Here is a 16,474-nt window from a genome sequence, read left to right as displayed (position 1 = left end):
TATTAAGGAATAATGCTGTATTACTGTATTATATGGGAGATACGGTCACAATCCATATCAATCAAATCAATCAATCAATCAAAAATATTTATTCAGTTTAGACCACAAGTGGCACTTATGAACGTCAATAGAAAATAATAAAAAAAGAAAAAGGTAGCCCTTATGGGGCACTTTACATGTCTCCTTATCTTTTGGGCCCTACCAGCGCTTCGAGACAAACATATGGCAAGTGCTGAGAAGAAACGCCGGAACAAACTCAGTCACCACTTATTGCCAGGAATTATCTAACGGTAAGAATAGTCAAATTTAAGTACATCAAATATGTGCAGACTGAACTGACCACTCATCCTTGTCATCAATATAGTCTCGAACCTTGTAGTANAGAAGAAACGCCGGAACAAACTCAGTCACCACTTATTGCCAGGAATTATCTAACGGTAAGAATAGTCAAATTTAAGTACATCAAATATGTGCAGACTGAACTGACCACTCATCCTTGTCATCAATATAGTCTCGAACCTTGTAGTACCCTTTGGACATAAGGGTATTTTGTATATGTATCTTAAATTTGTTTATTGGCAATTCGACATAAACTTCTTTGTTTGTTCGTTTTAACCAAATGACGTCCACTTCTGGACAGAAGTCTCCCCCAAGGGTTTCCACAATTATTATTGGTCCTGCGCTGCCAGCAATATTCACCAGATCGTCGGTCCACCTAGCTAGTGGGATTCCACACTACCGTCTCTCTGGCCGTGGTCGCCCCTCGTAAACCTAGCCTTTTTATTGGATGCGATTTAATCATCATTATTCTTAATTTTAATTGTAAAATAATGCTGCAAGCCATTATATCCTCAAATTGTAACCTACTTTCATTTTCAAATAAACAAATCGATGGATCTCTGAGGTGGTCACAAACGGGATGTTTACACATTGCCAATTTCGTCCGTCACTTGATGGGCACTTGATGTATTGCGATTCGTGCGCACACGCATGATACCACGTGCGCCATCAAAGGGCGCGGATGGACCTGGATTGTGAATTTATGACGCATAAGGGAGATAGTTAAAAGTATTTTAAAAGAGTAAATAATTTTAAAGGAAAAATCATTTCATTTTACCGTTTTGTCGGCGTGATTAATATACCTACATACATCCACAAAATTACAGCTCTCTAGTGCCAATACTTAATTTCCAAGCAAAACCTCGGACAGACAGACATATCGAAACTATTAAGAGTAGGCGCACACCGTTGATTTTTCGTCGACCGATAGTTTAGTCAGGCAAGTTGATCAGTAGGTATATGGGCATGTATGGGAGTGCGCACACTACGCCGATTCGATTTGGCCGATTCTTCATACAATTTAAAATCGGGCACAACTATCGGCCAACTAAAAATCAACGGCCTGCTCTAAGTGTTCCTTGCCAGGGCTACGGAACCATAAAAAATGCTATTAATAGTCAGATTATTATGAAATTATCAGCTGGACTAAAATAAATACTTAGACCAAGGAATGAAACAAAGCATGAAACAAAGACATTCCTGAAGATAAGTTGTGGCGTAATTGACGAGCTAAAAGAAGAGCTATTGGCTCTCCGATAACAAATACAAAGTTCGTATTTAGTTGATTACCTCGCACAATAAGCCGACTGTTATGAAGTCTATTTATAAGTGGCTGACCCACGGCGCCTACTGCGTACAGAAAGAACGAACAAGCTTTTGTTTTAGAAATAACTAGCTGACCCGGCGAACTTTGTTCCGCCTTAATGGCAATAAATAAGCAGACTTTTTTTTAATTTCGAACGGGATAAAAAGTATCCTATGTCCTTCTCCTGGCTCTAAACTACCTCCCTGACAATTTTCAGCTAAATCGGTTCAGCCGTTCTTGAGTTATAAGCGAAGTAACTAACACGACTTTCTTTTATATATGTTACGGCTAAAGATAGGTGTGAACATAAACTTAAGATTAGCCGGCTAAACTTAAGTTTATTTTCGACGAGGTGTTAATGTTAGTTTCTTCTGTCTTTAGCCGGCTAAACTTAAGTGTAACCGCAGGCCCTTGGCTAAAAATGTAGAACGAAATGGAAAAGGAAACAATGTAATAATGTTTACTATTTTGACACGAAAACTTTATTAAAAAATAATCACTTTCGTTACACATACTTTTAAGTACCTATGTAGGTGTTCAAAATTACAATTATTACAATAACAAAATATTAATTACTTAAAATAATATCTACCTAATCATTAAAATAAAATAATAAGGAACCATTTGTTCATTACAGGATCTTCTGTAGGTATTTAAAATTACAAAATGCGCGTTGTCTCCCAACCGCCCCCTCAAGCCCTCCACCGGCCTGGCGCGCCCATCGAATACATTTTTAGCCGATTCGTTTTGGCTAATGTGCTCATTAGCCGGCTAAAGATGGAATATCACGACGCAAACTAACATGTTATCGAACATTAGCTGCTTCTCGAAGATAAACTTAAGTTTAGCCGGCTAATCTTAAGTTTATGTTCACACCTATCTTTAACCGTAACATATATATAGATTATAGTATTATAGTAAGAATTTATTAAACTGCAATGATTAATTATTAAAACCAGATAGAAGGGGTTTTAAAAGGGTTTTAAAAATATTTCGAAAAAAAAATACAAAAACATATTGTCAGAAGTGGGATTCGAACCCACGCCCACAGAAGTGGACTGCGACCTGAACGCAGCGCCTTAGACCGCTCGGCCATCCTGACGATATTGGAATGGTCGAAATTATGCTTCATACTCGTAGCAAACATATCTGTTACATTTGATTAAGTTTCAATTTTGTATTTTCGTTGAAAAGCTTTTTTTAGTTTGTTTACCCAACTAAAAGAAGAATGAGATTTAAAATGTCAGATCTGATACATTTTTTTATTTCTACATTTCAGGACTATTTCTACATTTCGGGACTATTTCTACATTTGTAAAAAGTGTGTTTTAATTCTATAAAATGCTTAAAGTTTATAATTTCCGTTGTCTTAGAATACAATGTCATATTAAAAACTCGGACCAAAATAATTTACTCAACACCTTGTTCAAGTTTTATTTGAGTGGAAATCGCGCGTTGCACTTGACGCGGCGTTTATCGCAACAAAATGGCGGCGCGTCCGGCGCGCGCTTTGATCGCCCACTCCTGCGCACGTGCGCGCCCGTAGGAAGTCGTAATGTGCGAATGGCGGGACCACCGAATGTACAGACAGACAGCAAAGTCAGTCAAGTCAAAGTCAAAAATATTTCGTATGTGTGAAAATAGTTTGAATAATTTTTCCCGTTTTTGCAACATTTTTCTTTACTTCTCCGTCCTTATTTAGGGTGCCAGGACATGTTTGGCTTTTTACGTTCTTGTCCGGCCAAATATTGTCTTGTCCGGCCTGTCCGGCTTTTGTTAGGCTTTTTAAGTGGCTGCCGCGGCAGTCGAAAATCGAGCCACAGAATAATGTCAAGCGCACGCATCAGGATGTTGGGCAACCGAGGATGATGGTACTCACTCGTGAGCTACGACACAGAGACAGGCACATGTGACAGACGACAGTATGCCCGGCTTTTAGTGTAAAATTTCCGGCTAAATGAAGCAAAAGTCCGACTTTTTGTTGGCAGCCCTATCCCTATTGGCTATAAATTATGTATATTTATATTTATTTTTTAAGAAAAAACTAAAACTCAAGTTTTGCTCATAAGGAGCCTTTACATGTCTCGTACTCTATTTGCCCTACCAGCGCTGCGAGACCACCATTTGGCAAGACTAAGTGCTGAAAAGAAGCGCGCAACCTCAGATCATAGAAACTGAGCGCGCAACAAACTCAGTCACCATCAACACATCAGACAATACATTTTAGTTGCAAAATAGCCCCTATTAGAACAGCTATAACATTTTTTTTATGTGACAGGAGGCAAACGAGCAGGCGGATCACCTGATGGTAAGTGATTACCGTCGCCCATAGACACCCGCAGACCCAGGGGCGTTGCAGGTGCGTTGCCGGCCTTTAAGGTGAAGATACGCTCTCTTCTTGAAAGCTTGCAGGTCGTATCCGTCTTACAGTATTTACTTGCCTTGATGTGCTGTCGTTTATACAGACTATGGCAGAACAAGTAACACGCTGTTTTTACGGCAATTGTAATAAGGTACAATTTTGCACATAAAGATGGTTTATGATACAGTGTGCTTGATGGCAAAAAGGGTAAGTAAAGAATGATTTTTAGTAACTGTTTTTGTTAAGGACGTAAATGTTATAATAACGACCGCCTGACCGACCTGGAATTTGGGGACCGGACTGCAACTACCTGGAACTACAGTGTCACAGTTCCGGGTTCGAATCCCGATGGAGACTAATATTAGCGTGATGAACGCAAGTAAAAATACACCTGTTCCAATACAATTTGCTTATGGCATCTTTTTGTAAGTAACAATACAGCCGATTTTTTTCTGATCCCACTGTAAAAATTGTTCATAACCATACTATAAGTAAGGAGTCTCTCCTGAAAACCCCTATAAATTTTTTTCTATAGGTTGATAATTTTTGTCATGCAAATTAATTAAAGAGGTTAACTTATGAGATTTTTATGGGTACTTCTCATTTACACTCAAATTTGATGGTCACACAATAATAGTTCATTAACGGTATAAGTTAGAACAATAACTTTGAAATCAGATGATAAAATATCTATTTAGCTACATACAAAATAATTTTTATCGTAATAGAAGCATAAATAATACGAAAACATCACATGAAACGATAAAAAACGGGGTCATTTTTCGCGTTCTCATCTCATCGTGTCACACCTTCGGTTGCAATAAAACATTTGGTTACTGCATTCACAATTTTCATTCAATTTGTGTGTAGCATATACTAAAATCATCGTAATTAAATATACTTTCCACACATTAGTCAAAAAAATATCTTCTTATAATTATTTCGAAATGAGAAAGCGAAATACGTTGGTCACACGATTTTAGGTACCTAAAATTTTGAGTAATAATACAAGATTGCCGTTAAACCGAACACCAGCAACCAATCACAGCGTTCTAATCGGTTAACGTCAGTCGCGCTCCGGCCATTGGGGAGGTGAGATAGGCCGATCGTCGCTCCGCGAATAAAATACGTAACTTTTTGTGATTATCCATAGACATACCGTCGCTTGCTTGAACAATATTTTCTACCTCTAAAATTTAAACAATTTAATTGAAACTTAGGCCATNAAATAAATAGACCAAGGAATGAAACAAAACCCTACTGACTGTCGTCATTCCTGAAGATAAGTTGCGGCGTAATTGACGAGCTAAAAGAAGAGCTATTGGCTCTCCGATAACAAATACAAAGTTCGTATTTAGTTGATAATCTCGCACAATAAGCCGACTGTTATGAAGTCTATTTATTTTATAAGTGGCTGACCCACGGCGCATACTGCGTACAGAAAGAACGAATAAGCTTTTGTTTTAGAAATAATTATAGTATTATAGTAAGAATTTATTAAACTGCAATGATTAATTTTTAAAACCAGATAAAAGGGGTTTTAAAAGGGTTTTAAAAATATTTCGAAAAAAAAAATACAAAAAGATATTGTCAGAAGTGGGATTCGAACCCACGCCCACAGAAGTGGACTGCGACCTGAACGCAGCGCCTTAGACCGCTCGGCCATCCTGACGATATAGAGGTTGTCGAAATTATGCTTCATATTCATAGCAAATATATCTGTTATTATTTGCTATCTATGATTATGTTTCAATTTTGTATTTTCCTTGAAAAGCTTTTTTTAGCTTGTTTACCCAACTGAAAAAAGAATGACATTTAATATGTCAGATCTGATACATTTTTTTATTTCTACATTTGTAAAAAGTGTGTTTTAATTCTATAAAATGCTTAAAGTTTATAATTTCCGTTGTCTTAGAATACAATGTCATATTAAAAACTCGGAACAAAATAAGCAACTCAACACCTTGTTCATTCAAGTTTTATTTGAGTGGAAATCGCGCGTTGCACTTGACGCGGCGTTTATCGCAACAAAATGGCGGCGCGTCCGGCGCGCGCTTTGATCGTCCACTCCTGCGCACGTGCGCGCCCGTAGGAAGTCGTAATGTGCGAATGGCGGGACCACCGAATGTACAGACAGACAGCAAAGTCAGTCAAGTCAAAGTCAAAAATATTTCGTATGTGTGAAAATAGTTTGAATAATTTTTCCCGTTTTTGCAACATTTTTCTTTACTGCTCCGTCCTTATTTAGGGTGCCAGGACATGTTTGGCTTTTTACGTTCTTGTCCGGCCAAATATTGTCTTGTCCGGCCTGTCCGGCTTTTGTTAGGCTTTTTAAGTGACTGCCGCGCCCGTCGAAAGTCGAGCCACAGATTAATGTCAAGCGCACGCATCAGGATGTTGGACTACCGAGGATGATGGTACTCACTCGTGAGCTACGACACTAATTGCACATGTGACAGACAGTATGCCCGGCTTTTAGTGTAAAATGTCCGGCCAAATGAAGCCAAAAGTCCGGCTTTTTTGTTGGCAGCCCTATCCCTATTGGCTGAAGGGTGATTTTATATTTATTTTTCAAGAAAAAACTAAAACTGAAGTTTTGCTCATAAGGAGCCTTTACATGTCTCGTACTCTATTTGCCCTACCAGCGCTGCGAGACCACCATTTGGCAGACTAAGTGCTGAAAAGAAGCGCGCAACAAACTCAGCACATCAGTTTATACATTTTTGCAAAATAGCCCCTATTAGAACAGCTATAACATTTTTTTATGTGACAGGAGGCAAACGAACATACGGATCACCTGATGGTAAGTGATCACCGTCGCCCATAGACACCCGCAGACCCAGGGGCGTTACAGGTGCGTTGAAAGCTTGCAGGTCGTATCAGTCTTACAGTATTTACTTGCCTTGATGTGCTGTCGTTTATACAGACTATGGCAGAACAAGTAACACGCTGTTCTTACGGCAATTGTAATAAGGTACAATTTTGCACATAAAGATGGTTTATGATACAGTGTGCTTGATGGCAAAAAGGTTAAGTAAAGAATTATTTTTAGTAACTGTTTTTGTTATGGACGTAAATGTTATAATAACGACCGCCTGACCTGGAATTTGGGGACCGGACTGCAACTACCCGGAACCACAGTGTCACAGTTCCGTGTTCGAATCCCGATGGAGACTGTTCTAATACAATTTGCTTATGGCATCTTTTTGTAAGTAACAATACAGCCGATTTTTTTCTGATCCCACTGTAAAAATTGTTCATAACCATACTATAAGTAAGGAGTCTCTCCTGAAAATCCAGCGGCTATAAAAATATTTCTATAGGTTGATAATTTTTCTCATGCAAATTAATTAAAGAGGTTAAATTATAAGTTTTTTTACCGGCGGGCGATACAAAAGCTCATTGCGCGTTGGCTAATAACAAAGGTTTTTTGGACAGAAAAGCGAAATCCCAAAATCCACGCAAGTATCCAATAATTGGCACACTTACATGATCGGTTATTAGGGCTATCGTGGTGGATGGCAAGACCTCTCAGCCAACAATGGCAAGATGAGGGAAACACGGCTAATGCAGCGCATTGTCCTGCAGGACTCCATTATGGCCAGCTCAATACTTAATGTGGAACCCTGCTCTAAAAGGCTGGAAGAGATTTGAGAACCACTATAAAGTAAGAAAGAAAGAAAAAAATATTTATTTGACAACAAAAAAAAAGTACAAAAACAATGGAGAGAAAAGAGGAAAAAAAGAATTTGCCAAAGAGGTCGCCCACTCAGTATCATCTTGATAGTTGACATTTTACTGCCAAGTGCCAAGACACTGGTTTTCAGTGGGTACCTTAAGTAAGCAGCTGTAATAACGTCCTTATTATAAGGCGGCTGGATTGAACCGTCTTACTGATGTTTTTCGTAAGGAGTTTATGACTAACTTGACGTTTGTTAAAGTTAAAGTAAGATGGTACAACCCAGGCTTAGAATCTTGATAGAAAAGTCTATGAACTTATTGTACCTACTTATTACCTACACTACACGCTTGGGTGCATTTCTCATGGCAACGAAATTGTTAACAATTAAATTGAATCGGCGCACGCGCTTCATTGTGTAATCCAATTATCGATGACAGTAATTGGTTCATTGAGTTGACATCTTCTCAAATCAATTGACATTACTTTAAAGCTTTCAATGCGTTTCTTCAAGATATTGTGTGCCCCCAATATTTTGGTAGAATGGAGCAATTTTATTTCAAAAGAAGAAGAGTCTGAAAATAAATGACTCCTGAAATAAAAATTATAACCATAAATAATAATACAAATGCTCTACGAAATATGTAACGAGATGCCGAAGTTTTATTGGCGGTCTTTGATTTTGGCACGATCTAAAAAGATCACGTTTTTCTCAGGAATGAAGAATCTTCCAGGAAATAAAATTAATAATAAGATACTTGGAATGGGAGTTTGTTTAAAGAGACATCAAGCAAGATATTAATTCTAAGAAATATAGAAGATTATTTACAAAGGAAGTCATATTAACGTGCCAATATTAGTTCAGTAAGTTTGTATTACGTTATTTGTGTACGTTAGTTACTTTTTGTACATTAATTGCTTCATTGTATTATTAATACCTTTACCTTTACAGTAAAGACNTAAACATCAAAATTTTCTTAATACACTTTCTTCTTCAGGGTATGCTTATTCTAATGAATATATTCTATCTTCTTACTTAGAAATAAATTTGTTGTAATATTAGTTCAAAGTTGTGCCTTCGCGAGTTACCTGGAAAACAGGCTTTCGAAATTCGCTGTTTTCGTAGGCAAAAATCCAATTTGAACGAGATTTTGTCAATAGACATTCCATAAAAATGTATGATAATTACGATGATATAAGTCAAAAGAAGCTATAACAATAAATTATATGACTAAAATCATTTCGAAATCTGCCAAATTCTCGATTTCTGCATGAAAAATGCGACAACGCTCTTAAAATATGACACAGATTACCTCTACATGCTAATGAAACGTAATCTTTTCTTTGGTTGGATGTACAGTCGCGGAATGAAAAGGTTCGTCAGTTTTCAAATTGATTCCTTCAACGAATCGCGAGCACATAATTATTACCTTTTGAAACTATGTTACAGAATAATCTCGAGTTAGAGAAAATAATCTTTAGCTGTTCGTCAGTAAAGTTCAAAATTATTCAGATTAAAGTTGTTTGACGATTTATCTTGTCAAGAAGATTATTATGATTGATAAACTTAAACCTTCTTGTTGGTTCAACCTGCCATTATTATTTCTATTAAATAAAAAAAACTACATTTTGTACTCGTAATATTGCACTGATGGGATAGAAAAATAAACAAGCAAAACCGTATTCGTTAGCAAACGTCATATTTATTTAAATGTTAGCACAGCACTGTTTCTTGCACGGTTATGTTGGCAGGTTTGACTCTTACAATATCTAGTGCAAGCGAAAACCGACACTAAGATGACGAACCTTTTCATTCCGCGACTGTACATAGTTCGAGGTAGGGGTATAGTTTTAATTTTATGAACTAACGCCCGTATTCACAAACGATGCTTGCTTATGTGAAGCAGCAAATCAAACACATCGTTGAATAGAGCTCCGTGATTGGTTCATGTGTCACCCTGTGCGTCCACGCGCACTGTGAGACTTCATAGTAATGTTTGCAAATACGGGTATAAGCCATCTTTGTTTGGATGTGAAACAAACCGTGTAGTTAACGTATAATTTAATTTGTGGCATCTACACGCCATTACGAAGATGTGTAACGATGTTCTTATGTGTTAGAAGGGGTTCGCATTAGCGAAGAGCAATGAGCAGCTCTCAGGTTGACTGTTTCACATTCCCAGAGGACAAGCCCGCGCTCATCAGTGCGAGCATTTCAAATATGCAAAAACGAGATGGTAGGTAAGTTTAGTTGAGAGTTTTAAACATTTTATAATTATGGAGGTCTTACTGCGACTAACCAGGTACACGAGATTTATACAAATAGTTAAAATAGATACTGAATTGATCAGTGGTTAACCATGTAAGATCATCATCATCATTATCATTTCAGTCATAGGACGTCCATTGCTGAAAAGGCCTCCAAATAAAAACCATTCAAGGTTTCGGTGCTTAAAGAGACTTATATTTAATTACTAAGAAGGTTCTATTTAACGCCATGATACCTTTAACTTCTAAATAATATTATTATATGTATTAAGTTTTGATTCGGTGGACCGATGATCTGGTGAAGGTCGCGGTAAGAATCTGGATGTGGGTAGCGCAGGACCGCTCGATGTGGAAACCATTTTTTTTATTTTTTATTAATGGCAACCAAACCTCTCTGGGAGGTTTATTTCTGCCAATGTCGAGTGAAAATTGACATAGTTATCAATAGAACGTGGGTGTTTCAGTTCTATTGATTTTTCATGGATTCCGTGGAGTTAAGTATGCCCGTAAGCAGGTTTCAAGACGCCACCGGGTCCAAAGCGGGTTGTTCATACGACAACCCACTCGACACTCGATGCGCGCTCAAATTCGAAGTATTTCAATGTTTTTTATAATTTATCACTTCACTGCACTTTAGAACACAAAATAACACCAAATTTGTACACTAAAGTCCATTAAATAATAAATTGAAACCATTAAAACAGATCGACCATGCTTCCCGTTCAACTACCCTCCACGGAATCCGTGGAAACCATTTGGGGAGGCCTTGTCCAGTAATAGACGTCTGTTAAAACGATATTTTTGAGAGACAAAGGTGACTGACTGACTCACTTATCACGAAATCTCAGGAACTAAATGGCAGGTAGGTTCCTTATAGGGCGTAGACATCCAATAAGAACGGATTTTACGAAACGGGGGTAAATTTGTGTACTAACTGTTTTTACGTTAGGCAAAGAGAATTTTATACATTTTGTTTTCTTTGCATTGAGTTGTAAATTATTTGTAGTGAACCAACTTAAAACTCTTGTTAGTGCATTATTTACATCGTCAAAGTTATTTTTACTTCTATCGATATTAAAAATCAAAGATGTGTCATCAGCAAATAACACGATTTCGCAAGAGTCCTTAACAAAATATGGTAGATCATTAATGTATATAAGAAACAAGAATGGACCCAGAATGGACCCCTGCGGAACTCCCATTTTCACAGGTGACCCAGAAGACAAAACACCATTTATGTCAACTTTTTGAACTCTAAAGTTTAAATAGGATTGTATTAAATCCAAAGCCGAGTCCTTTACCCCATAATAGTGCAGTTTGCGAATTAGCGTTTGATGTTCTACGCAGTCAAAAGCTTTTGAGAGATCACAGAAGACCCCTAGTGCATTTTGAGAATTCTCCCAAGCCTCGAAGATATGTTTAAGTAGTGCAACCCCTGCATCGGTGGTGGAACGACCCTTGGTGAAACCATATTGTTCACTATGAAACAGTTTATTAGAGCCAAAGTGAATCATAAGTTGCTCCTGTATGATTTTTTCAAAAATCTTGCTCAGAGCGGGCAAGATAGAAATGGGTCTATAATTGCCAGGGTCGGTTTTGCTACCAGACTTAAATAATGGCATTAGTCTACTATGTTTCATGAGGTCGGGGAAGATTCCCTTCTCTATGCAATTATTGAATATTATCGCTAACTGTGGGGAAATTATATCTATAATGTGTTTGACTATCTTGACAGAGATGCCCCAGATATCAGTTGTACTCTTTACGTTTAAAAGATTAAAAGTTTTAGTGATATCTAATGGAGTAATATGTTTAAAAGAGAAGTGCGAGTCACAGGGTGTCACGTGGGTTTTCAATATTTCTTCGGCCTCGGAGGGAGATGACTTTAAGTTGGCAGTTGTTGCTGAAGCTATATTCCCAAAAAAATTGTCAAAAGCTTCCGCTACATCTTTATCTGCAGATATCAAATTATCGTGAACTTTGAGAGAAAAGTCAGCGGTGGACGTCCTATGGCTGAAAAGATGATGATGAGACTTTTATGACTAAAGCCTGGTCCGTGAGCACGTAGAATCCTGTCCAATGACCCCAAGCTACCCATCCTTATCGCTCGCGCGTAATTATATTGCTGTCGCGACTGTGCGACGCGCGCCCGCAGTGAGTGTGCAAGCGCGACAGCAACGTAATTAGGTACGTGCGAGCGACAAGGATGGGCAGCTTGGAGTCATTGGACGGGATTCTACGTGCTCATGGACCAGGCTTTAGAATCTATTTTGACATATTAATGTGGGTTGCAGACCTAGAGCTAAGCAAAGTTTATTTGGAAAACAATAATTTTCATACACAGATAAATAAATCACACAAAAAATAGGACAGATTTGTTTATCCACAACGAGAAAGCTCTTGGCCTGTATCTCACCTGATGGTAAATCAGCAATTCCCACAGCTATAAGAATACATAATGCAGACTTAAAATTAATTAAGAAATAATATGTTATTTTAGTTTAGCTCGGACAGTTCACGTGGTTTCCCATAGTGGTCTGCAGACTGATGGGAAAAACAACCCTTTTTCTATGATCCCATGCCGCTTCCATTTCCGTCAGCCCAATCTAGGTTCCCTACGATGACCCTTGAGCCCGGTGCACTTTTGCGAGGCTACAATGCGGCCGCTACTCGGTTCACGCCCCGGCATTGTCACCGAATGGAATTGAAAGCACAGCACGTATTGAAGGACTATTGTATTTCAAAGCATTTTTGGCAGGTTTTAGTGATGTTGCTAGGTTGTAATAGGCATTGGTTTTTGAAACACAATGGGGATTATCCTGGTTTACGAACTAGACTACAATAAAGGAGTGGGTTTGAATCCAACTGTGGACTAATTTTAGTGTGACGAGCACGATGGACTTTACAAAATATTTATATCTAATGTAGAAGCAGTAGGCAAGTATCAAAGGTATCGTGGTTGAATGAACAGTTGAACACACATAACGAATGAAACCCTACTAATACTTAAACGCGAAAGATTACATGGATGTTTGTTACTCTTTCACGCTAAAACTGCTCAATAGATTTTGATGAAACTACAGTATTATTGATTATAAACCAGAATAAAATATAAGCTTAATTTACAACGATACGTATGAGATAAACTAAATTTATTGCGGGCAAAGTCGCGAACAATAGCTAGTACTCTATAAAACAGTTTTTACCCGTACGAAGTCGCGGCCCCAGCTAGTGTTAAAATGGGTTCAAACGAGTAAGACCAACTAATAGTATATTTATAAGTTATGCATTATACACGGGGACAGGACAACACCGCTAATAAGCAAGCGCAGACGCTGTGTAATCTAGTCCGTGGCGCAAGACAGAAGAATTAACGATTTACTAAATGACTTTTTTTTTACAATTAATACTAATTAGTTTAAGCCTAGGCGCAGACCACCAACTTTTTCTCGGCCGATAGTTTAGTCGGGCAGTTAATCAGTATGGGCATGTATGGAAGTGCGCACATTACGCCGATTTGGTATCGGCCGTTTCCTCATATAACTAAGAATCGGGCCCAACTATCTAAAAGTCGGTGGTCTGCGCCTAGGCATTAAAACTTTAAAGTAACGAATCATTCGTCAGTCATGAGGAGTCAATGATTTGCAAGATTTTTAATTGCTTTTAAACACACAATTTTGGGACTTGTTCTTTACGAACGCTCTACTTGAAATATCTATATGGAATTAATTATTTGTATGGTTTTGTGGCAGATCACCGCAAAAGAAAGAAATTCCAAAAAAGAGATAGAGAAAAGACGTGTTGTTGCAGGAAACTTAAAGTACTTGTACTTCATAAAAATCAGATTGCGTTTACATCAATTCAGATAATTTTATAGATGCACAAAGTCAATAACCAAATCGCCGCCTGTAAAAACTTGGGTCACGCCCCATCGCACGGCTGTATTTGTATCCGCTGTCATCGGGAACACACGAGCATGTGCGTTAATTATTAACTCCACACGTTGAACTAAAATATTTATTTTAAGTTAAAAGGGTGTGCAGCCCTAATGACGGCGGACCGCTTCGTGGCGTGTGAACCACCAGATATTTAGGCTTCATTTGCTAGTTTATGATCAAAATCCCCAGTAACATTGTCAATGTAAACACAAAAATAAGTTTCAGTACATTTCGTTCAAGTCAGTGTTGATATTTAACTTGGATGAAAAAAAACAAACCGTGTCCTATCTACTCGTAGTTAAATGGTACCAGAGTCTACATAGAGAGTTCTACATAGAGTTAAAATATTAAACTGAAATGATGATTCTGAAAAATGACACAGCTACATGCTAATGAAACGTAATCTTTTCTTTGGTTGGATGTACATAGTTCGAGGTAGGGGTATAGTTTTAATTTTATGAACTAACGCCCGTATTCACAAACGAAGCAGCAAATCGAACGCACAGCGTTGAATAGAGCTCCGTGATTGTTTCGTGTGTGACCCTGCGCGTCCACGCGCCCTGTGAGACTTCATAGTAATGTTTGTGAACACGGGTGTAAGCCATCTTTGTTTGGTTGTGAATTTAACAAACCGTGTAGTTTACGTATAATTTAATTTGTGCCATTACGAAGATGTGTAATGATGTGCTTTGTGTTAGAAGGGGTTCGCATTAGCGAAGAGCAATGAGCAGCTCTCAGGTTGACTGTCTCACATTCCCAGAGGACAAGCCCGTACTCATCAGTGCGAGCATTTCAAATATGCAAGCACGAGATGGTAGGTAAGTTTAGTTGAGAGTTTTAAACATTTTATAATTATGGAGGTCTTATTGCGACTAAGTACATGACATTTATACAAATAGTTAAAATAAATACTGAATTGATCAGTGGTTAATAACCATGTAAGATCATCATCATCATCATTATCATTTCAGTCATAGGACGTCCATTGCTGAAAAGGCCTCCAAATAAAAACCATTCAAGGTTTCGGTGCTTAAAGAGACTTATATTTAATTACTAAGAAGGTTCTATTTAACGCCATGATACCTTTAACTTCTAAATAATATTATTATATGTATTATGTTTCGACTCGGTGGACCGATGATCTGGTGACGGTCGCGGGAAGAACATGGATGTGGGTAGCGCAGGACCGCTCGATGTGGAAACCATTGGGGAGGCCTTGTCCAGCAATGGACCTCTGTTAAAACGATATTTTTGAGAGACAAAGGTGACTGACTGACTCACTTATCACGAAATCTCAGAAACTAAACGGCAGGTAGGTTCCTTATAGGGCGTAGACATCCAATAAGAACGGATTTTACGAAACGGGGGTAAAAGGGGTCCACGCGTACGAAGTTGCGGGCGGCCGCTAGTAAGTACCTAATATGTAAGTATAGGAAACTTTGACAGAAAATAATTAATAATGAATTAGGGTCCATATTAATACTGATGTTAAAACCACTCATCACTGATCAATCGCAATCCTCTGGACTTTGTAACAGGACACCACAGTTATTAACTGCATCCCTACGAATGCGAGTGCATATCGCATTGCCGGTTCCCCAAAAGCTATGCATTTCGTGACTGGCGGCGATGCGTTGTAAATACCCACGGTCATGGAAGTAGATTCAGTAGGCTTAGTCTAATAGAGCAGTGGACCTGGAGCTGTCAAATGTGTCTCTACTTCGAGCGATTTATCGATTATGTAAGCTTTACGTAACTATGACGTCACGAGAATCATTGTTTTGTCAAAACAAACTTGTTGAAAGCGTCATGCCCTTAATTCGTCTCTCTAATCCGATTTGGAAGCTAGCTAAGAAAGTAAACTACCAATTCCAGTCACAAACAGACACCCCACCCGACGTTGAACCCGCCACCCGATACCGTTGGGACTGGCGGTGTCCATTACTCTTACGCTCCGTTGGCTTTGTTAAAATAAAGTCCGTTTAAATTAACTTGCTGATGCTCGTGAAATATCTATGAGTCTGGCTTTTGAGCGATTTAAGATATTTTGCTTGTTTACAGCTGAATTTGGGTAGGTTGTAACTTAAATATGAGTGAAAAATTACATCACCCAGGAAAAAACATGCCTCCCCCAGGAAATTTTCATCTGAAAATGTAGCGTATCGATTCAACTAAACGCATAAATGTCGCATTACTACGAGTACACTAATATTATTAAAGAGGAAAGACTTGATCGTTTGTTTATTTCTGTTGAATAAGCTCAGAAACTACTGGAAAGATTTAAAACAATATTTCATCATTAGAACATTATTTCTGCTGAACATAATATGCGGTAAGAACTTTACCCGTTCAACTAGCCGTTAAATATTGTCTAAAACTTGATGTTTTGTCTTTCATTAACTATAGTTATACTCAGACACAAGACCATTTTCAACCGCAAAGCATACTTGAAGTCGGGGATAGACGATCAGAATTATTTATTTAATTAACTAAAGCAGTTCTAACATGAGAGTGTAACAACCGCATAGAATATTCTGAACACACTCCTTTGGATCGTACTGACTGCACCGAGGAGTCTTAAT

At 38.1% G+C, this 16,474-nt stretch overlaps 2 non-coding genes across 2 annotated transcripts; both read right to left on the bottom strand.

Moving 5' to 3' along the window:
• Positions 1-2,663: 2,663 nt before the first annotated feature.
• TRNAL-CAG (transfer RNA leucine (anticodon CAG)) lies at positions 2,664-2,747 on the bottom strand. Its single transcript has one exon. It is a non-coding gene; the product is annotated as a tRNA-Leu (tRNA).
• A 2,848-nt stretch (positions 2,748-5,595) lies between these two features.
• Positions 5,596-5,679, bottom strand: TRNAL-CAG (transfer RNA leucine (anticodon CAG)). Its single transcript has one exon. It is a non-coding gene; the product is annotated as a tRNA-Leu (tRNA).
• Between the last annotated feature and the right edge of the window lie 10,795 nt (positions 5,680-16,474).

The sequence above is a fragment of the Ostrinia furnacalis genome, unplaced genomic scaffold (genome assembly GCF_004193835.3).
Source record: "Ostrinia furnacalis isolate ACB-3 unplaced genomic scaffold, ASM419383v2 OfSCF7265, whole genome shotgun sequence".
Classification (NCBI taxonomy): Eukaryota; Metazoa; Arthropoda; class Insecta; order Lepidoptera; family Crambidae; genus Ostrinia; species Ostrinia furnacalis.
The sequence above is the reverse complement of the archived record's forward strand: the minus strand, read 5'-3'. Positions and strand labels throughout refer to the sequence as shown.